This window comes from Pseudorca crassidens, chromosome 1, assembly GCF_039906515.1.
Source record: "Pseudorca crassidens isolate mPseCra1 chromosome 1, mPseCra1.hap1, whole genome shotgun sequence".
Classification (NCBI taxonomy): Eukaryota; Metazoa; Chordata; class Mammalia; order Artiodactyla; family Delphinidae; genus Pseudorca; species Pseudorca crassidens.
The window spans coordinates 146,846,534-146,869,554 of record NC_090296.1 but is presented as its reverse complement, the minus strand read 5'-3'; the positions used below and the strand labels follow the sequence as shown (position 1 = coordinate 146,869,554).

Below are 23,021 nucleotides of genomic sequence, written 5' to 3'. Positions count from 1 at the left end.
ACCACAGCACACCTGCTGTCGTTTGAGTTCTACCTCCTTGTCTATCATCTGCCTTCCCCAGTAGCATCCCTAGAGGACAGAGTCTTCTGTTTTTCACCAGTGAATCCCAGCAGCTAGCACAGTGTCTAGCACCTAATGGGTCCCCAATAAATTTTTTGATTGAGTTAATGCTTGAATGTGGTGGGCAGCCTTGCTTGGATTACGGCCTGGAAGCTGTGGATTACCTTTTATATAGCACACTAAATTGAGAGTTGCAAGGGCCAAGAGAGAAAGAAATCACATTTGGATGCAGTTTTCTTTTAATGCTAGAGCAAGCCATTTAGCTTTTATTGTGACTTGGGTTCATTTTCAGGCTGTCGGCTCTCACCCGATCACTGGGGTTGTAAATTACCTTTTTACCCGCCTGCAGAAGGCTAACAGAAAAGCCAGCTTGTCTGCTGTCGTGGCTTGTGGATGATTTTGTCAGTGTTTACAAACAAGATCTACTGTATTTCTGTTTGGCTTCAGTTTACACTCATTTGTTTTGTTCAGCCAAGATTACGTTGCGATGTAACCATCTTGGTTATCTAACACCGTGGGCCTTCTTTTGGTAATCTATACCGATTAGCTTTCTTCTGATGACCATTCCTTCTCCTTTCATTTTCCACTCCCTCTGAATCACACCTAATTACATAGTTCCTACAAATTACAGACTTTTCTTTGGGGTTGTGTTGACTAAAATAGATAACAGTCTCTCAGATATATTGAGGAAACTTGTCTTCTCTTGGTCCTGTTGTGGGGTGTTTTGTTTTGTTTTGTTTTTTAATTTATTTTGGCTGTGCGGTGCGGCTTTGGGATCTTAGTTCCCCGACCAGGCCCACGACAGTGGAATGCAGAGTCCTAACCCCTGGACCACCAGGGAAGTCCCCTGTTGTGGGTTTTTTAAGCTTTCTGAGGTTCACTCAGTCTCTTCGTCTGTAAGGCAGTTGGAGAGTCTACTGGGGATCCGGGATGAGCAAACCTACTAGTTAGTTCCTGCCCTTGTGGAGTTTTGAGGAAGAGGAGATAAACCACATATACAAGTACCAGCTTTATGTGTGAGTTTCAACAAACTATTGTAATCCATAGGGTGTCAGAGGAACTATCTGGGGAACTTAGGAAAGATGCCCCAGTACACTATGGGGAGATGCTTAGGGAGACCATTAGCATGTAGGATCACCCTCATTATTTAGAAGCCCTTAGCGTCACCCTGAGTGTCAGAGATGGAAAAATACACAGTACTTGGCATGGAGTAGACACTAAGTAAATATGTACTGAACGAATAAGTGAATAGGAATAAATGAAAACTCACTTTGGGTTGACTCTCACTTTGGGAAGATGCCATCATTCTTGTTGGAAACAGTCCTGAAACAACTGGCCTTGAAGGTTTTAGAATGGAATTGAGGGCACGTTTGCTGCCTGTGCACAGTCCCCTGAAGGAGGACCCAGAGCAGAGCAGGTGGTTTGTTTATGTCCGCTGGACTCAATGATTTGTGTAAATTACTAGGTTTCTTTTCTGTAATGGCTTCTGGGGAACTTAAGAGACAGATGTGCGGTCCCCCTTAGCAAATTTATCAGACCTCATCCTTTACCTTTATTCCTCATTCAGTTGTATGGCCCTGCCCTTGTTTTACCTTCACCCTTTTTCATCTACCGCTTTTTTTTTTAACAAAATGTAAATAGCTTTGCTTTTTTCTAATTATAAAAATGTTACATGTTCCTACTAAAAAATAACAGCATAAAGGTGGAAGTGAAAATTACTTGTCATCCCACATTGCAGGGATAACCTCCATCAGCAATCGTATGTCTGTCTTTGCAGACTTTTCCATGTATTGGAATATATATGTCTCCGTGTCTAGATCTATGTCTACATAAAACAAGTATATTTTTATCCAAATGGTATCATATCATACATCTGTTTTGTAACATAAATTTTTCAACTTAAAATACCTTGAATGGACATCTTTCCACACCAATCACTATAAATATACATCATCATTTAAATCCAAAACTACTTCTGATTTGTCATTTTGCTGAATTTTATACATCCTTGCAAACCTGCTTAAGTCCTTTCTAGAACAAGGCAGGGTATAATTTAAAAAATAAAAACGACATTTTGATAATCTTTTAAAGCAGTTGTTTGCTTTAAATGAATTGCTGAAGGAAAGAAATGGTAGAGGAAACCAGGATCACAATTAACGTTGGGTAATTTGCAGTGACTGTGTAATTTTGAGTGAGTCACTGCTCCTTAGTGAATCTTGGTAAGAACACCAAGGATTCGTCGTTGTTGCTAAGGGTGTTGGTGGACCAGGACCCAGCTGCTCAAACTGTTTCTGCTTGTTTGGAAGTATCAGGGCAGAGTAATTCTGCTTTAAGACCTGGAGGAGAAGGCGCTCTACAAGCAGAAAGCACCCGTGCCCACCCCTGAGCACCCCTTCTGCTGCAAAGCCCTTTGTCTGGTGGGCATCAGGCCCCTCCTGCAGAGAGGCTTCCCTTGACGAGGGGATTGGCAGGGACACACATACAGGAGGGACGGGTACAGTCCCTGCTTCAGTTGTCAGGCAATTAAAGAAAAACACCTGGGTAAATCCTGTGACATGTTACTCAGCCAGCATTGGCGTCTAAAACCTTTGGAGAAAGACTTCCTTTTGGCATATGGAGTGGGGCTGGGAGCTCCTTTTCCCTTTGAAAAGAAAAACTTCCTTCACCTGGGTCAGACGAAAGTGAACAGCAGCCCCCAAACAGATTTGGAGAAATCCAAATTTTGGAGAAAAAGCATTTTTCAGAGTATTCGAACTCTCAGGTGTAACAGGTCCTGACCTTGTGGGTCTTGAGGGTTAGACTTTGGTTTTTTTCTAGCATGAAGATACATTAAGCAAAAAGCAGCCTCGAGAGGAATTGAGGCAAAGAGCTTCTTTCTAAATTGGCATGTGTTTGGAGACGCTGGTCCCCAAGCCCCGTGTGTTCTATGTCTGCACTTCCAGGTATTGCTCACGCAGGCTGCCCCCAAGTCGTATTTATAGGCTTGGAGGCACGCGCTGGCAGCAGGAGCCGGTGTCCTATAGCGGGTGTGCGTTGTGTGGGAACAGTGTCAGGTTGGAAACCTCTGCTGAATGTACGATGAAGCCTCCAGAAGTTCTGCCGCCGGGTGCTGTTAGTCATATGGTATCATTCTGGTAGAATTTATTTAAATTATATTTCAAATGAGCTTGTTAGAATAAAAATACACGTGTGGGGAACACATTTAGACATTTGTCAACGACTAGAGATTTTTTTTTCTTTTTAAACAGTTTTATTCACAAGCCTGGTTGATTGTCTTCTTCTTCTTCTTTTTCTTCTGAGGAATTGGGGACCGTGGCGCCCCCTCATGCCATGCAGAAAAGCTTAGGATAAGGCATCGCCACCAGCCAAAGCAGTTAGCTTGAGAGCTGTGCAGTAAGAGACCCTTTGGTACCCAGGTGCCTCCCAGCCGAGTTGAGGCTGAGACCCAGCTACCAGGGGGGCTCTGACGGTCCCTTTTTTGTTGCCTTGTCCTGGGGAGATCTTGGTCCAGATCACCAGTGAGGGGCAGACCTGCCCAGCCAGCCCTTTGTCCTCCTTCCTCCCTTTGTGCTCTGGGGGAAATCTTGTCTGTGGGTTTTGGGGTAGGGGTTGTCCACAGGGATCCAATTAATGAGGAATATTGTAGACCCTGCTGCCCAGGCATTGGATCCCTTTTGGGATTTTTAATTGGGAAAGCTTTTAACTGGGGTTGTTGAGATAAATGGAGAACAGGAGAGTTGTTTGTCCTGGGGGGGCGTGGGGTGATGGAGAAAAGGTCCTCCTGGGGAAGAGGAATGGAGCCTGTTTCGGGAGGCTCCAAAGGGCAGGAAAAGGAGGTCTTGGTGGAGGCAGCGTCAAGGCTGATTTCAGGTCATGGGCCTGAGGATGAGCTCTCTAACCCCTCCGAGCGGACCGAAGATGAAACTGGCTGTCTCGGGCTTCCCTGGTGGCGCAGTGGTTGAGAGTCCGCCTGCCACTGCAGGGGACACGGGTTCGTGCCCCGGTCCGGGAGGATCCCACATGCCGCAGAGCGGCTGGGCCCGTGAGCCATGGCCGCTGAGCCTGCGCGTCCGGAGCCTGTGCTGCACAACGGGAGAGGCCACGGCAGTGAGAGGCCCGCGTACCGCAAAAAAACAAGAAAACAAAAAAACTGGCTGTCTCAGCAAGATGAATCCATTGTCATGGAAGGCCACCTGTCAGGGGGACTCAGGGGGGCTCAGTACAGACCCCAGCCCTCCTGGTTGGCTGTGTGAGCTTGGACAAGTCATTTTATCTCTCTAAGCTTCACTGTCTTCAGCTGTTAAAGGACTGAGACGATTAATGAGAAAAACGTGTGTAAAGCGCTTAGCACAACATCTCACACATAAATATTTCATCAGTGGTGGCCAAATTCACCGTGATCATCATGATCATTTCCGTTTTGGGTAGGAGGTTGGCAGGTGTACTCCTCAAGGTACTCCTGAGGTACCTTATGGAGTACATGGTTGGGAATGGTCCATTCTTCATCTTTAATCCTCTTGGGCGCTCCCCTGAGTCCTCAGCTGCTGGCCAGTCCTGAGTACTGCCAAGGTTGGTTCCCTGTCACTGGGTGACCCGGAGAATATGCGGTTTGCCTTCTGAAGCTCTCGTTCGTATCACTAAAGCCTCTCCAGTCGTGCGGGTGGAGGAATGTTACCAGTCCGTGGACACGGAAGGTTAGGAAGCTGACCCACCCATCCCAACAAGAAAGCCAGTCTACCAACCAGTTGCTTTCATGGGGAGGTGCAAGTGTGGACAAAAAACCCAAGGAGCTCTCCCCGTTGTGGGCATCCGACTAGGGATTTGTGTTGCTGGTTAGGGAACCCTTCATTGTATATTCATTCTCTTATTCTTTCAAGGAATCGTGGCCATCTACCTTGTGTCAGGCACTGTTGTAGGTGCTGGGAACAAACACAATGATGACCATTCATGGTCCCATGATGCTTGCAGTCTAGTGGGGAGGTGGACATCAACCAAACATTACCTAGTGGACTAACGTGGGAGGGATATGGGACCAGGGGCCATGTGGACTAGACAGTAGTTGGTTTCAGAGGCTCATATCTCTGATTCCCACCCACTTATATGGATCTGAACTCCTTTGTCATCACCCTTCATCTGTTCATCAGCTCCTGTAGCTTTCTTTTTTATAATTAAAAATTTTTTTTAAATTAATTAATTTTATTTTTGGCTGCATTGGGTCTTTGTAGCTGTGAGTGGGCTTTCTATAGTTGCAGCGAGTGGGGGCTACTCTTCGTTGCAGTGCATGAGCTTCTCATTGCAGTGGCTTCTCTTGTTGCCGAGCACGGGCTCTAGGCACACGGGCTTCAGTAGTTGTGGCTTGCGGGCTCTAGAGCACAGGCTCAGTAGTTGTGGCACACAGGCTTAGTTGCTCTGCGGCGTGTGGGATCTTCCCGACCAGGGCTCGAACCTGTGTCCCCTGCATTTGCAGGCAGATTCTTAACCACTGTGCCACCAGGGAAGCCCATTCTGTAGCTTTCTTGACTCTTTGACCAATGGCCATCCCCTAGCTCTTGAGCACCTTCTCTGGGCCAGGCTCTAGGAGGACAGAGGTTGTTAGAACAGGGTCCCTGCCCTCCTGAGGCAGATGGATGGTGGGCAGCTAATTAGGGCAGTGAGATTAGCCCTTGTATTGAAATATGAACAAGGATGAAATGCTTAACTCTGCAAGAAGTTAGAGAAGGCTTCTTGAAGGAGATGACCTTGGAACTGAGTCTTGAAGGACGAGTAGGAGTTTCCCAGGCAGACAGAAAGGCAGGACAAGGCGAAGCATTTAGATGGAGAGAGCTTCCCGTAGGAGGCAGTGGAGTATGGAGGTCAAGAACAGAAACCTTGTACTCAGGCCTGGCTTGGCCATTCGCTGGCTGTGTGACTTGGAGCAAGATACTGACCTTCTTTGACCTTCAGTTTCCTCATCTGTGAAATGGGAATGATAATAGTACCAACGTCATAGTGTGGTTGTGAGGATTAAATGAAATACACATTGTGATGTGCGTTAGCTGTTAGTGGTGGGCAGGGAGGTGAGAAAGAATGTGAAGTACATGGTGAGTGTGGAGAAGGGGTCAGGAAGGTATAGACATGAAGGAAAGGCCTTTGTGCCAAGTGGTTGGGACTTCATCCTGTGGGTGGCAGGGAGCCAGTCATGGGTGAGGCTGGAGGTGGGGGGAGCAGTTAGTCTTGGTACCAGAGAATGAGGCCTGACCCCCAGGGCAGTGGCAGGCAGTGGGCTCAGAGCGGAAGAGGTGACTTGGGGTAGGAGGCAGAAGCATGCTGTATCCCATGGAATTGGACTTCAGTCTATACATAATGAGGGAACACTTTCAGTTCTGAAGAGAAGAATGTTACTTGCGTTAGGAAAATTATTCCAGAGATGGTAATGAAGGGTTGCATAGAAAGTTAAGAGATTAGAGGAAAGAGACCTCACAGGAACTAGCCACAGTCAGGCAAGAAATGTTGAGAGCAGAAAGAAGATATGGCACAGACTTATGTAACGTAAACCTTGCCCTGTTCTGTTCCAGATCTGAGACGGCTTCTAGGAATGAACATAATACAATAAAATAGAAAAATATATGTAAGACACCTTGCTGGAGGTGAGAGGTAGAAAGCTTGAACGTCTTTCCTATAGAGTCGCTAAGTTAGGACACAAATTAAACTATTATTTAATGAGAACTTAGTGGGTTGGAGTTACCATGCAGAGTGTGTCTATATAATATCTCATTTAATTCTCACAACAACCCTCACTTTCATAGTTGGAGACACTGGACTTGAGAAATCAGTAATCTGTTCAAGCTCCTAGCCAGGAAGTGGCAGAGTTGGAAACCAAGTTCAAGCCTGTTTGAGAAGCAGAATCCATGTTCTTGAGATGCACTTTCTGGAGGCCAGAGACGCCCTGAGAGTCAGGTGGGAGGTGGACACACGGCTCTTGATTGTTGGAATGAGAGAAAGGGAGAGGCAGAGCTGCCAGCAGTTCGGATATTTCTAGACGGTATGGCTGAGTGGATGGTGGTGCCATTAACCAAGGTTGGGAACACAAGAGGAGGTGCAGTTTTGGGGAGGGAATTGATGAGGGTTTAGTCTGGGGTGATTATGGTAAATTTCCACTTGTGGTGTGTCATATGGAGTGGCCTCTGTCAGTAGAAATTCAGCCCTAGCACTTAGCAATGCACTTAGCAATTAGGATAGAATCAGAGGTACAGCAATTAGGATAGAATCAGAGGTACAGATTTGAGAGCCATCACCTCTGAGATGGATGTGATCAGCCAAGGAGAGAGTGGGTCAAGAAGGTGAAGATGGAACTCTGGGAAAGGATGACAGTTGAAGAGAAGGAAAAGAAGCCAGTGGGTGAGTCTTAGAGGTGATGACATTGGAGGAAGGCTGGAGGAGAGAGGTGTCGCGGAAGCCAGGGAAGAGGAGGCTGAAAAGGGAGGTGTACTCAACAGGAGTGAAGACCTCAGAAAGCTGGGTGGGGACCCAAGGTGCATGCTGCTAAATACACTGTGAGGGTGGGAGTGTTAGGGCACTGATGGATTTTAAGAGCAGCTTCCGCCAAGTGTGAAGGCAGAAATCCATCTGCAGTGATTTAAGGAGTGAGCATGTGGTAGGGGAATAGAGAAGTCTGGCTGAAGGTGAAGGTGAGTTTGAGGATGAGTCAGGGTAGAAGGAAGGCTGATTTTTATTTCATAATTGAGCATGTTGCAAGTCTGAGGGGGAAGGGAAAGGAGGAGGTTGAAGGCATTAGAGAAAGATGAGAGGCAGTGAGGTTGGAGGCAGGCGGGAACTAGAACAAGAGCTTTCGGCTGGGAGGGTCATCCTTAGAGACCAGGCAAGGTACAGGTATGGAGGCATTTTGAGGCTGTGGTGGAAAGGGGAATGAGGGAGCTGGGTCGACTGGCTTTTTTTTTTTTTTTTTTTAATTTAATTTATTTTGGGCCGTGCTGGGTCTTCGTTGCTGCGCGTGGGCTTTCTCTAGTTGCGGCGAATAGGGGCTACTCTTCGTTGCAGTGCACGGGCTTCTCATTGCGGTGGCTTCTCTTGTTGCGGAGCACGGGCTCTAGGCACGCGGGCTTCAGTAGTGGTGGCATGTGGGCTCAGTAGTTGCTGCACACAGGCCCTAGAGCGTGCGGGCCTCAGTAGTTGCGGCACATGGGCTCAGTAGCTGTGGCGCACGGGCTTAGTTGCTCTGAGGCATGTGGGATCTTCCCGGACCAGGGCTCAAACCCATGTCCCCTGCCTTGGCAGGCAGATTCTTAACCACTGTGCCACCAGGGAAGTCCCAACTGGCTTTTCCTTCTCAGTGTGAGCTAAGGAATTGATCTGAGCACCAGGCGGTAGTTTGGGAACAGAGGAAATGGTTTGGTACAGCTGGTTGTTGGGGGTGGGGCAGGGAGTTAGCTGGGGCAAATACAGATTTGTGAGCAACCTGAGGGACTGGTTGGAGATTCAGGAATGTGAGTTTGCAAAGGTGCCAGTTGCCACAGCTAGACTACTTGCCAACATCCAAGCGACCTGGGGGCAGGAGCAGAGGCAAGCAGTCCCAGATCCAGATGATGGGCAGTCAGAGACGGCCGCCCTGGTTGGATTCCAGGTGCTTTGCTCTCCGCAGCTGTCGGGGATGCTGCGTAGGAGGAGGGGAGAGCCTGCTTCATCCCCATCAGTCCCCTTTTTGCTTTCGCTTCTCTGAGTAGCCAGTCACTGTTCTGTTGTTAATAATTCTTCCAGACCTTTTCTAAAAAATGCATTAAAGTTCTTGCCAGCATGACCTCTTTGAGTAATGAGATCTGTAAGTTTATTAACCTCTGTGAGAAGTGGATTTCCTTGCTCCAGGGGAGCAGATAATCTCTTGGAGGGAATGAACATTAATGTGGTGACCCGCAGGGTCAGCTCGACACCTGAGGGCAGAGGCAGGGTGGGGATGGCTTATCTGTGCCCTCTCCCCCACCATCTGATGTAGGGTGTGTCCCATGGAAGATGGACTGAGTGCTTCTGCACAGCGCTGTCTCCTTGACCTCACTCTGAGTCTTGGAGTGGCCCAAAGCTGAGATGGTAAGAAAAACCAGACCGTAACAAAACCTCATTTCTTTTGATGAGTCTGATTCTCTAAGTATGAGAAGGGGAAGGGAGGGCATGGGAGCACTGAGTCTTACGCAGACAAGAATATCTAGACTGTGGGTCAATTCACAGGGCGCCCAGCTAAGTAGCAATGATTCATGACTTCATCTTCTTTAGTTTGGCGTTTGCAGCCTGCTCTAACCTAGCCTGACCTACCCGTCTTCTGTGTACCTGAATACTTGGCCCATGCCCCTCTATATTGTTTATCACATAAAACATTTGATTATAAGACAATGGGTTTTTTTGTTTGTTTGTGGCATGTTTTGTTTTGTTTTGTTTTGTGGCATGCGGGATCTTAGTTCCCTGACCAGGGAATCGCACCTGCGCCCCCTGCATTGGAAGCACAGAGTCTTAACTACTGGACCGCCAGGGAAGTCCCTATAATACAATGTTATATCAACATAATATCATAATCTGCTTCCCCCCAATCCTTGCAAACCAGACCAGCACAGTCCAATAGAAATATGAAGGCCACATATGTAATTTTGCATGTTCTATTGTCCATTTTAAAAAAAGCAAAAGAAACAGGTGAAATAAATTTTAATGTATTTTAAACAAATACATCCAAAATAGTATCATTTTAACATTTAATGATTTAAATCAGACATGGTTCCTCTTATTCCCATGGAATTTACATTCTAGTGAGGGAGACAGATTCCGCCTGTCTCTGCCCACTCCCAGCCCTCGCCTCCCCCCAACAACAATAACAAAACCTCTTAAAAGCATCCACAAATAAAGTAACTGCAAGTCATGCTCAGTGCCATGAGAGAGAAGCAAGGGCTGAGACTGACTTCAGAATGTATGTTTATGAGCTGCCTCTGAAGAGGTGACATTTAAGCTGCTACATCACGTGAAGAACAGGAGCAGACCATTCTAGGTGGAGGAGCAGGTGTAAAGACCCAGCGTGGGAAGGAGCTGCCCAGAATGTTTGAGAAATTGAAATCAGACCTGTGGGGCTGGCTGGCAGCAGTGAGGGGAGGGTGCCCAGTCTGAGGTTGGAGAGAAGTAGGAAGGAATGAAGGTGGACGGGACCTCATAGGCTGTGGCATGGACTATGGTGTTTTTTTGTTTGTTTGTTTGTTTTTGCTGTACGCGGGCCTCTCACTGTTGTGGCCTCTCCTGTTGCGGAGCACAGGCTCCCGACGCGCAGGCTCAGCGGCCATGGCTCACGGGCCCACCCCCCCCCCGCGGCATGTGGGATCTTCCCGGACCAGGTCACGAACCCGCATCCCCTGCATCGGCAGGCGGACTCTCAACCACTGCGCCACCAGGGAAGCCCTGGACTATGGTTTTTATTTGAGATGTCGTGAGATTGGATAAGACTGAAGGTTTTTTTAAAAATTTATTTTTGGCCACGCTGCATGGTGTGTGGGATCTTAGTTCCCTGATCAGGGATCGAATCTGCACCCCCTGTATTGGAAGCACGGAATCACAACCACCTTACCGCCAGGGAAGTCCAAGACTGAAGGGTTTTAATAGACCTGCGACACGGCCCTTCCTAATTTTTAAGAAGACTTTTCTGGTGCTCTGTGGAGAATGGAATGAAGAGGATGAGCCCTGAGCCAGAAGAAGTGATCGGGTTCCTGGGTTCCAGTTCAAAGAGGATGCTGGCTGAGCCTAAGGTTGCAGAGGGGAGGGAGTGAAGTGGGCGGATTCCACAGATGGTTTGGAGAACTTTCAGAGGGATTGGATATGGGCTAAGGTTAAGGGAGAGGGAGAACATAAAGAGGACCCATTTGGTTTGGGGGTTAAGCAAACAGTAGGTGTAGGGAGGCCTACAGGAGGAGCAGGTTAGGTGTGGAGTGGGTGAGGCAAGGTCAAGTAACTGCATCATGTTGAGCCAGAGGTTGTGAGTGGAGCTGGGCAGAAGGCAGTGGATTGTACGCAGCTTGGGCTCAGCGGAGGTCACACTGGAGGTAGATTGCGTGAGGTCACGATGGATCGGGAGGGTAGGCAGAGGGGGAGAGGGCTCAGGAACACCCACTGTCGAGGAGCCAGTAGAAGAGGAGGAGCCAGCAAGGAAGACAGAGGAGGAACGCCCGGGGAGGGAGGAGGAACTGGGGCCGTATCTCCAGGAGGAGGGCTTGGGCATCAGTGTCAAGCGCTGCTGAGAAGTGGCCTGGGACTGGGTGCCATGGTGGCCGCTGGTGGCCCTGACCTCAAACCAGTCAGCGACGAGGTGGGGCCGGACACCAGGTGGGCTGGAAGTTGAATGGGAGGCTGGAACAGGGGTTGCGTAGGGGATGCGTGGACCACTTGTTCAAGAAGTTGACTGTTTAGGGAGGAGAGGAATGAGACAACATGAGAGGCTGTGGGTAAAGGGGGAAGGTATTTAAGATAGGAAACTCCAGCATGCACGGATGCTGGCAGGAATGCTGCCCAAGAGAAGCGAGGTGACGGAGGAGCCCAGGCCTTGAGAAGATGACAGGCATGGGGCTCAGGGCATCAGGGGAAGAACTGTCCCTTGGAGTGGGGAGAGGGAGGCACCCTCTCCTGGAAAGGAGGGAAGGAGGCCACAGTGGGAGCTGAAAGAGGCAGGTCTGGGTGGGGTTGAAGATGCATGAGTTCCAGTCCAAGCCTCCTGTTTTCTCCATGATGTTTGAGACAAGGTCATCAGCTCACAGAAAGGGTGGAGGGGCTTCCCTGGTGGCGCAGTGGCTAAGAATCCGCCTGCCAATGCAGGGGATGTGGGTTCGAGCCCTGGTCTGGGAAGATCCCACCTGCCACGGAACAACTAAGCCCGTGCGCCACAGCTACTGAGCCTGCACTCTAGAGCCCACGCCACAACTACTGAAGCCCGCGCGCCTAGAGCCCGTGCTCTGCAACAAGAGAAGCCACTGCAATGAGTAGCCCCTGCTCGCCACAACTAGAGAAAGCCCGCGCGCAGCAACGAAGACCCAACGCAGCCAAAAATAAATAAATAAATAAACAAATTAATTAATTAATTGAAAAAAAGGGTGGAGGACTGGGTGTGGGAAGTTTGAGAAGAAGAAAAAGGTGTGAAATTGGGAGCAGGTGGTAAGCCTCCCAGAGAAACCCAGGCTTTGTGGGCCATTGCAGAGTGACAGTTTGAGGTCCGAGAACATGCCTTTAAAGTGAAACATGTCCACCCAATTTTGTGATGTTGCCCGGTTGCTTGGATGTGGGCATGGGAAGCGGATGGCAGGACGCATCAGGCTGAGGGGCAGGGTATTCCCATGGGGTTGGGAACAGTGATAGCCTGTGGGAAGGGTATGGGCCATTCAGGGAAGGAAGGGAAGTCACTGAAGGGCATGGGGAAGAAGGCATTGGACTGGCGGAGGTCAAGGGGCTGAGTCCAGGGTGCTGAGGGCTATCCGTGTGGATGGTGGTGGTGACAGGAGGTGGCTGGAAGAAGCAGCTGGGCTTGGAGCTGAAGCCCCCGATCAATGACCGGAAACACCTGGAGGCTGGTGAGGGTGGGGAGGGGAGGCAGGTGGCTGGAATGGTCTCGCCTTCAAGCGCTCAGAGAGAGCCACGTGCTGGGGGGGGGCCACAAGGACACCAGTCGCCCGTCTCCCCTTGTGTTCTGCTTTTGTAGGAGGCGAGAGGAGCAGACTGGCTGTGCGTGGTGTGCGGAGTGCTATCCTCAGGGACCAGCCTAGGGTCAGTTAAGGCATGAAGGTGAAGGGAATATTCTGGCTGGACAGCTGGTGCCCGCTGATTTCAAGGACTTCAGTGAGGCCACAGAGGATTTGAGAGTGTAGGGGGGAGCGAAGGACTGGCTCCGATTTGGGGATGAACAGAGCAGGGAGGACCGAGAGCCTGGATGATGCTGGGTGACTCAGAGGGTGTGGCCTCCTGGCTCTCCCCGAGGTAAAGGGGTGGGAAGTGGGGCACATCTTCCCGAGCATGTGAAAGACTTGGGGATTTTGAGTTGATGGTGAGTTCCACGTGAGTCCGCTCAGGTGGTGTGGTTGTCTCGAAGGCTGGCTAAAACTTTGAAGACCTCAGTCGAAGTATGAAAATAGCTATAATAGAGGCGATGGGTGTGCTTCACTCTGCATCTAGAATGTTGTATTTGGTTCTGGGTGTCAGAGTTCATCCAATTTAGAAGGGAGAGCAGAGCAGGAGGGGTCTGGACACATGTTTCCTGAGGATGATTTGAAGGAAGTTTTCTTAAAATGAAGTCCCTGTATGCAGTGCAGGGGTCTGTGAACACCCCTCCCCACAAACTGTATGAGCATTGTGTATGTGCATGTGCTTTTCTAGGGAGGATGGCCATAGTTTTTTGTGGTTTTTTGCCATAGTTTTTTTTTTTTTTTTTGGTACACAGGCCTCTCACTGTTGCGGCCTCTCCTGTTATAGAGCACAGGCTCCGGACGCGCAGGCTCAGCGGCGATGGCTCACGGGCCTAGCCGCTCTGCGGCATGTGGGATCTTCCCGGACCGGGGCACGAACCCGTATCCCCTGCATCAGCAGGCGGACTCTCAATCACTGCGCCACCAGGGAATCCCTGTTTTTTTTTTTTAAAGCAGGCATGTTTCACCAAGGATGGAATATTCTGGAAAATTGGAATTGGAATCCCACAACCTGATTGAAAGCCATATCCCTTACTTCAAGGGAGGGAGCTAAAAAAAACCCACTCCTTGGCTTCTCCCGTGAATTTTAAATATTCTGAAAGCTTTGCCCACAAAGGAAACAATGCCTCATTCCTTACATAATTAAGTAGAGTACACCAAGCATGGCTGTGTGGCCCAGGCCTGGTCATACTGTACCTCTGGGAGCCTCTCAGGGGGAGAGCTTGGCTGGGTGCCTAAGGAGGTTCTCCTCATAGAGAAAGGGATGCAGCTTCAAACAGCTGCCTTGCAAGCACCCGGCGAAATTGGCACAGCCCTGGAAATGTCACGAAAGCGGATGAAGGTATCATGTGATATAATGCAAGTTTTCCCCTGAGAGGCTGCATCCATCAGCTGTTTGTATCAGCCCCGTGAATTCTTAGTTGGTCTTATTTGTCCCTTCACTGCCACGTGACTGCACACGTGAGATGACCGTGTCCTCGGGCCACATCTGCATCCTCCCAAGCACTGTAGTATTGGCACTGGTTTCTATATGTACTTGGTGGAGATTTCTGGAGACTCTGCAGGGAAGAGAAGGCTACTTTATCTTCTGGAGGATGACCCTCCCCTCAGGAGCCATGGTGGCATCTCAGAACTGGCCGATTATTTCCCAGCTTTCTTCCTGTTCTGTAATTACACAGGTTCTTTATCTGTGAGGCCACAGAATGGTCTGCTGGACAGACATAGGTCATGCCAGATGGTCATTGTGGTGTCTTACTTGGATTCTGTAGAAGATTGAGTTCTGCCAGGAGGAAGGGAAGTAATATTTGTTGATTATCTATAGGCATTATTTCATTTAAGCTTCATGTTTTATGGATAAGGAAATGAGCTCAGAGAGGTTAAGTTACTTGTTTAACGTCACACAGCCAGGACTCTGAGTGGGCTGGTGGTTATATACGTTGTATTACTCTGAGACTTTTACAGTTCCATGACAAAAACAATCTTTGTTTCAAAAGTACCGCTTGAGGTTTAAAAGAAAAGAGATGTGTTTAAGGAAGCTCTGTTAGCACACCTTCCAAAGGGCAGGGGTAATAAACAGGTATTTAGTCTGATGTGAACCCATGACTGTTCATGCAGCTGAGTTTTCTTTCCTTCCTTTTTTTTTTTTAAATCCAAAATGTGCTTATTGGGGTGGTTTCCCATTCATCTTGATTCAGGGTGCTTTTAGTGCTGCCTCTGTCTGAAGGAGCATCCTCCTGTAAGCCTTGCTTTTCCTCCTGTAGGCTGGCAGAGGACAGTAGAGCAGCCAACACACAAAACTGTGCACGGCTAAAGACGGTGGTGATTTTATAGCGTCCTGGGCATTTCACATCCATGAAATAGGAATTGGGGCTCTGCACCAGGTGCTTCTTCTTGTGTTTCCTCTTCTCCTCCTCTGGAGAGGGATGAAGGAGATCCTTTGCAAGAGGTGTGTTCTCGTGGGGAAGTCATCACCACCGGAAAGCAGCTGAATTTTCTACAGATTTTGCCCTGAATCTACCGAACCCATTCCTTTTCTCATCCTTCTCTCTTCCAGTTTCTCCCTGGTCCTTTTTCTCAGATTTCAGTAGAGGTTCTCAGAATGACTTAATTCTTCAGTCTTCTTGAGTTGTATGTTGCAATCACATCTATTAAGACAATGTTCAGATCACGTAGTAGGCATCTGAGTCCCCAGTAAGTAAACCTGTTAGGCTGGGTCTATGTCGGATGAGTTATGTCGACATTAATCTTGACACAGGGCAGGGTGGTAAGCTCGCCAAAGCCCACGTTGCTCTCACCTGCTTTCTGGCTGTGAATCAGGATCTCGCCCACACTTGCCAGGGGTTCAAGCTTTAGCTGATTGCCTGCATTGTTTGTCTGAAAGATGCACGAGAACTTTTTTTCCCCAAGTGTCCTGGCAGCTTTGCTGTAGCTGGGCCTCTCCTGGCTGTAATAGAAGGAGCTGCCTGTCAGGAACCGGAGCTGGAAGGTGCTTGAGGGATGTGATTTTCAGGACTGGTTTCCCTGTCAGCACTTTATCTCCACCAATGGGAGTGCTTTTCAAGCCCCTTCATCCTAGGGGAGAGGTCAGACTAAGTCTGAAGTAGTGACATTTGGTTCTGTTTGTGCATCTTACAAAAATCGTTTGGTTTCTTTGTATGTTTTTTTCCTAGAGCAAACCCCTTACCCGCGAATGGCTAAACTAACCTAGTGAGTCATGAGTGCAGCTTGAAGGGGAAGTCACAGACTGAAATTATGATCTGAAACCTAGATAGGATCTCGTTAAGTGTCTTTTGCTGGGAGGAAGTTCATGGTTGAGCGTCTTCTAGGTAATCTGTTTTTAGAATGAACTTTTTCAGGTAGCCTCTGAAACTCTTCTTGGTAACAGGTAAAACGAATTTCCCCCACATCCATGGGATCAAATATTTGCACGGCAGCAGCAGGAAGCACTGTTTATGCTCAGATCTCCGTGCCTATGGGCTTCTGATGCTTCATGCTTGGGTTTATCAGAATCAACAGCTTTATCTAGGTCACCTGTATCCAGGTGGCAGCCAGTGGGAACAGAGCTGCATGCAAGCAGTCTGGGTGGAAGTTACCCTTGCAAGCAGCGGGTTTAGCCCAGCAATGCAGTTCTTGAATATGAACTTTGCTCCTCCGTTCCCTCAGTTACGTAGTATTTACTGAGTACTTCCAGGGGTGACCTAGATGGATTTGACCTCTGTCCTTGTAGAGCTTACAGTATAGCAGGGGAGATGGAGGTTGAATAATTACAAAAGTAAAAGTCATTCATTCAACAAGTGTTTGTTGAGTGTCTCGTATACCAGGTGCTGCACGTGGTGAACCAGACAAGAATCCCTGCCTTTGTGACACTTACATTTGAACGAGACACACGATAAATCAAACTGTAACAAAGAAGTAAATTTTATGGCATATTAGAGGTGACAAATGCCATGAGCAATAGAGCAGGTAAAGGTGACTGGGAGTAGGAACCGGGCACGGTGGGTGAGTGGGTGCCAGTTGCAGAGGGTGGGACGCATGGAATGAAGATTATAGACGGGTTTGGAGTTACTGATAAATGACAGGTTTTGACAGGGAGTTGGAGAGGCTGAGGGGGGTTCAAGCAGTTAGGAGGCCAGTTGGAAGGATCATGTATGTGTGGGTCGAAATGACTGAGAATCGGGAGAGAGAGGGCCTGTGATCCTGATATCATCCAGAAACGAGGGGGAGTGACACGGGGTTGGTGGTTGACAGCAGCAGTGAGGGGTAGAGGATGACAGAGTCTGATGACAAGAGATTGAAGACCTGGGACTTTGAGGGAGGAAAGAAGAGGTAGAGAGGAGCCTGGTCATCCAGCTGTGCTCTGCAGGAGAGGTACAGGGTGTCGCGAGGGCAGATGGTAGGGGTGTCTGGCCTGGAAGGGAGAGGCTGGGGAAGGCTTCTGTGATAATTTATAATAAATATATATTTGATCTTTGTCTTGTTCCTGGCACAGAGCTCCTCAAACCCTTGGAATTTCCTGTGAAGAGAGCCTTACAGGTGTCTTGTTATGTTAATGAGGTGACTGGGAAAGCACCTGAGGATGGGGGACCCAACCACATGAGTAGAGGGTTGGAACTTTCAGCCACGCTCCCCCACCTCTGGGGAGGGGAGAGGGACTGGAGGTTGAATCGATCGCCAATGATGTCATCAGTCATGCCTCCGTAACGAAACCTCCATAAAAACCCGAAAGGGCAGGGTTCAGGGAGCTTCCAGGTGCGTGAACACGTGGGCATTTGGGGCGAGTGGCGCTCAGAGAGAGCAGGGACGTTCTGAGTCCTTTTTCTATACCTTGCTCTGTCTCTTCCATCTGGCTGTTCCTGAGTTATATCCTTTCAGAATAAACCAGTCATCTAGTGAGTAAAATGTTTCTCTGAATTCTGTGAACTGCTCTAGCAAATGAATCAAACTGTTGAGACCTTGAATCTGTCGCCAGCTGGTGAGAAGTACAGGTGGTAACTGGACTTGTGATTGACATACGAAGTGGGGGCGGGAGGGGGTCTTGTGAGACTGAACCTGTAACCTGTGGGATCTGACCCTCTCTTCGGGTGGATGGTGTCAGAATTGAATTGGATTGTAGGACATCCAGCTGGCGTCTCAGACAGTTGCTTGGTGGTGTGGGGGGAAACCCACACATTGAAATTGGGTGTCGGGACTTCCCTGGAGTGGTTAAGACTTCGCCTTGCAGCGCCAAGAATGTGGGTTCCATCCCTGGTTGGGGAGCTAAGATCCCACATGCCGCGTGGCCAAAAAACCAAAACATAAAAAAAAAAAGAAGTGTTGTAACAAATTCAATAAGGACTTTAAAAACGGTCCACATAAAAAAAAAAAAAAAGAAATTGAGTGCAGAATCTTAGCTTCCCAGAGGAAGTGCTGTTTGAGAGGGTGGTGGGTGGGTAGATGTGGTCCAGAAAGGTCAATAGGGAGCACGAACTCTGGAATGGTCAGGAGGAGGCCTGCCTCACAGATCAGGGGTGAGTGTGGACAGGAGCTGGAGAGACAAGGGGGTTTCCTGAGTTAGTTGTTTAGTGCTGCAGTGGGAAGAGACCTGTTTGGGTGACTGGTGGCTGCATAGAGACCCAGGTGGGCCAGATGGACATTCTCTGTGGCCACCCAGGAGGCCAGCTGCTGCCTGCTGCCCCATCTTACTGCCTGGTGGGTGGTTCATCAACATGGTCCAGACAGGCCCCAGGGGCACCTTTAGGAGTTGTGAGCCTTTGGCCAGGAACCTGAAGGTTTGGGGGACTCAGGAGGTATTTTCTGGGTTTTCTCCTGACTGTGGAGACTTTGGGAAGGACTGTGGGGTTGCTGCTGGTGAGCAGGATTTGGATTTCTGGATCATTCCTTAAGGCCTGGGATGACAGCCTTGGTAAGAGATGGATAAGGATGAACCTGTTTGCCCAGAGACCCGCTGAGGTCCTCAGGAGGGCTTCTGCCTGAACATGGTGGCAGGCGAGGCAGCCTGGGGAGGAGGGTCAGGGAACACAGGTGTGGGGCCTCCTGGGACAAGTGGGAAGGGAGGCTGAGGGGTGTGTTGGGTTTAGGTGACCCAGGTGACTCCCGCCTGACAACTCTGTGTGCCCTTGGGTGCGTTACTTAATCTTTTCCCCGTTTTCCTCTGTAAAATGAAGACACAGACACTGATTCTCAAGGTTGTTGGGAAAATGAGGTGAGCTATGTATGTCAGTGCCCAGCACGATGCCAGACACCGACAGGTGATCAGTACATGCCAGGACCTCTAGGAAATACCTTTTCCGAGGTACTGCCGAGATCTGGTGAGTGGATCTCAGCATTGCTCTAGGACATGGAAAGGCATTTCCTATTTAAAAACCAGATGCCTTAGGAGAGGCACACGAATTGCGCTGCAAATGTGAGCGTGCGTGGAAACCCGTGAATCTGAGGATGGAAGCTTGATGCAGAGCGCTTGGAGGAGATAAAAAGGAAGTGGGGAGAAGTCTACACACAGGCCATCTGGGCCTTCAGAGGGGACGGGCAGTGTGTCCTTGGTATATGGGAAGGAGCACGGGCTGTTCTGGGCACACGTAGGCCCCAACTGTCTGGACACCTGCTAGCTGCCTGGGTCTGCTAAAAGTCGAGTGTCAGACCTTTTCCAAAAGGGAGGAAAACCTGTAGAAGATCCAGTATGATAAATAGCCCCCATCTGATTCATCCTAACCAGAGCACAGTGTGATAGGAAAACATGTCATTCTTCTAATAGTCACTTATTTCTGTCTGCTGAAGACCTACCAATGCTGCGTACATTTCCTTCCAAACCTAACGAAGTATAAATGGAACTTGACTGCCTGTTTGCTTGGACCCTTTTGTTCTCTCTCTGCACCCTTCCGTCTCACCCCCTTGTTTTTTTGTTTTGTTTTTGGGCTGCGCCAGGCGGCCTGCAGGATCTTAGCTCCCCGACCAGGATGGACCCTGGGCCACGGCAGTGGGAGTGCTGAATATTAACCCCTGGACTGCCAGGGAATTCTCTCACCATTTTGTTAAGACATGTCTTCTGGGTGCCAGGCTCTGGCTGTGACATGGCACATAAAACGTAGTCCTGGCCCTTAAGCTCACCCCAGTAGAGCTGTGCTTTCAGGCCAGGCAGAGTGCATCGGGAAAGGTCATTTGTGCAGCACCTGGGGTAAAGGGAGGCGTTGCTGGTGGAAGCCGTAAGCTGGGCCTCCAGCTGTCCTGTTGCAGCCTGGAGCTGAGAGGGTCAATATATCTCTGCATGCCTCTGTGTGTGTCTGTGTGCATGCACGTGTGTATGTGTGCTCGTGTGTATGTGTGCCTGGAAGGAAAACATTACCTAGCAGTTCTGCTGTAGAGAGGGGTTCCCACTGCTTCCAAACAAAGGTCTGCTTGTTTGCCCTGTGGAATTTCACAGGGGTCACACCAGCCAGCGACTAGTCCCTCTGGGCCCTCTGTGACTTGGGTTCACTCAAAGCTCTGGCCACAACTTCAAACACTTCCTCTATCAAGGTGCTGCAGGGGCTCTGGAAATGAAGACCTGATTCCTGCCCAAGGGGGCTTACAGTCCAATTTGGGGGTACAGCACACCTATAGCTACCCAAAGACAAGTCAGAATAATATGAGGGCCACAGAGGAGACACAGAAAGCTGGGCTCCAGAGAGAGAATCCAGTCTGGTGGTGGACCCAGGTGCCCCTGATGGAAGAGGTGACCAAATTGCACTTTGTCTTGAAAGATGGTAGGATCCTGACCAGTGGGGGTGGGCTAAGGGGGGGGTGGCCGTGAACAAGGGGGCATTCCAGGGGGAAGGCACAGCTCCTCTGAAGGCACAGGTATGGGTGAGAGGAACTTCTGTTTTGTTAATCCTGTACGTTGGTGCAGGGGTTGATAGGGAAGAGGAGACAAAGGCTGGGTGAGGTCTTGGATTTGGGCTCCGGGGCTGGGGCTGGGGGCTGCCTTCACAGCCCTTGTATGAATAGCTAGACAGAGCAGACGCCCGTGGTTGGTCTGAATGGGGTGCAGTTGACGCTCTGTAGTACAAGGGAATCCAGCACAAAAAGGCTCCCTTTACTCGTGTATCGCTCGTTTGAGGTCCACAAGGGCTGACTTTCTATTGAACGTGGCCTGTCTCAGCTCCTGCGGGGTCAGCATACACCTGGTGCCATGCGGTTCTGCGGAGCCTCGGGCACGAATTATTTTTGTGCTCCTTCAAATGCCCGTGTTTATTTTTAAACTTGAGCCTTGGTGAGGCAGGGATGTGTCATGCAGGCTTCGCTTTTGAGTGAAAAGGTTCTCTTGGGCTGATGGAACCTGCAAAAGATGTTCCCCATTTAACACTGTCCCTTCTCTTCATTTCATGTCCCGGTGCCTGTATTCCGGCCTTATAGGGAAGGCCACAGAAGTAATTTGCTTTTTAAAAAAAAATCCTGGAAAGAGGAAACCTGCATGCAGTCTGCCAGTCTCATAACTCGCACTGGCAGATCTGTGTCAGGAGGGGCAGTGCTCAGACAAGGAGGGTCTGTGTGCGTCGGAGGTGGGTGGGAGGTGACAAGCTGGGATGTGAACCTGAAACCTGCCGTCCCCACTCCCACTTCCCACCAATGGGAGCCCACGGACAAGGGGCTTAGAATAGAACGTCTGTTATCTTTGCGGCATATGCAAGTTATAACTGAAAAGGTAATGAGATTAACTTAGAGTCCAAGATGAAGGATTCAGCGCATGTGCCTCTGTCTACCCTTCCTCCCCAGAACCCATTAAAATGATAATAAAGAGATTATTAAAAGTATAATCCTATGACAGCAAAGTGAATGGGAGGGGATTAGCAGCAGCTGAGAGATTGCAACAAATTTCTGGACGATAGAAAGCAGGTGGAGGTATGGCCACATCAGAAATGTAGCAGAGAAGCCCCAGAGCCCAGTGGGCCCGAGTGGAGCGGGCCAGTCTGCCCTGCCCAAGAACCCCAGAGAGCCTCTCAACTAAGCCTGCAGGTCCATCCCAGGGCAGAAATGAGACGTGGTGCTGAAAGCTGGGACTTTAATGGAAGGTCTCAGGGGAAAATGAGGACAGGTGAACTTTGTTGGCAGAGGCAAGGCTGGGGGTGTGGGTGCTGGCCTTCTAGAACAAAGCCTTCCTTCGTCCGGCGTGGATCTGGGGTCAATGGATGGTGTTTGAAGCCATGGTACTTACTCAGTTAGATTAGCTGGGGAGGGAACGAGGAGTGCTCTTAACGCTGAGGAATCAGAGAGAGGAAGAGGCAGCAAAATAAACGTCTAATCAGGTAACATGGATGAAAGACAATCAATAGTAAAGCCAGGCCTTCAAGACACTGAGGGAAAATAAGTTTTTAACCATTGGAAAAAATTTTTATATCCTGCAGAGTAGACTGAAAAATGTCCCCTATAAATATCAGGCCCTAATCTCTGGAACCTGTGTTACCTTATAAGGTAAAAAAAAGGGTCTGTGGATGTGATTAAGGGGAGGATCTTGAGATGAGGAGATTATGGCGGATTATCCTGGTGGGCCCTGATGCAATTACACGTGTCCTTATGAGGGAGAGACCTAAGGAGATTTTACTATACACAGATACAGAAGAGAGATGGGGACATGAAGACCTCAGCAGAGAGAGATTTGAAGATGGAGGGAGAGGTCAAGGAATGCAACCCTAGAAGCTAGAAAAGGCCAGGAGTCGGATTCTCCCCTCAAGCCTTTGGAGGGAGCTTGACCTTCCTGACACCTTGGTTTTAGCCCAGTGAAACTGATTTCGGACTTCTGGCTTCCACACTGTGAGAGAATGATCCTGTTGTTTTAAGCCACCCAGTTGGTGGTCATTTGTAGCCCTGGGAAGCAAATACACCTAGCCCAATTCATCCAGTGTCGGGGGGAGAGTGGAGGCAGTTACAGGTATGCAAGGACTTAAACGTTTACTTCCCGCTCATTCTGAGGGTCTACACCAGCCAAACAAGGGTGAAGCCTATGAAGGAGGCAGTTGGGGGCAGAAAGAGAATTGGTAGCTTCTGGGAGCCTGAAGAAAAGAACTTCCAGACAGACGGCTGTGAGTGGGCCTCAGAAGCACCCGGTCCAAATTAGAACTGGAAGTCGTCAGCTCCAAGAATAATATCTCCAGGACAGAGACTGGAATGGATTCCAGGAAATGTTCAGAATGAACAAGAAGCTGGAAGACCACAAGGGTTCTAGGAAGATGGGCTGTGTTTCTTTTCTCAATAGGAAAAAGAAGGCAATAGAAAAATGCCACAGAAAAGAAAAATGACCGCAAGCCT

At 49.2% G+C, this 23,021-nt stretch overlaps 1 protein-coding gene and 1 pseudogene across 7 annotated transcripts in view; one reads left to right on the top strand and one right to left on the bottom strand.

Annotated features, from left to right (window-relative positions):
* Nucleotides 1–23,021, top strand: part of HOMER2 (homer scaffold protein 2) — a 104,724-nt gene that overhangs the window by 4,885 nt on the left and 76,818 nt on the right. The window lies entirely within an intron of this gene.
* LOC137202658 (small ribosomal subunit protein eS27-like) lies at nucleotides 14,878–15,210 on the bottom strand (annotated as a pseudogene).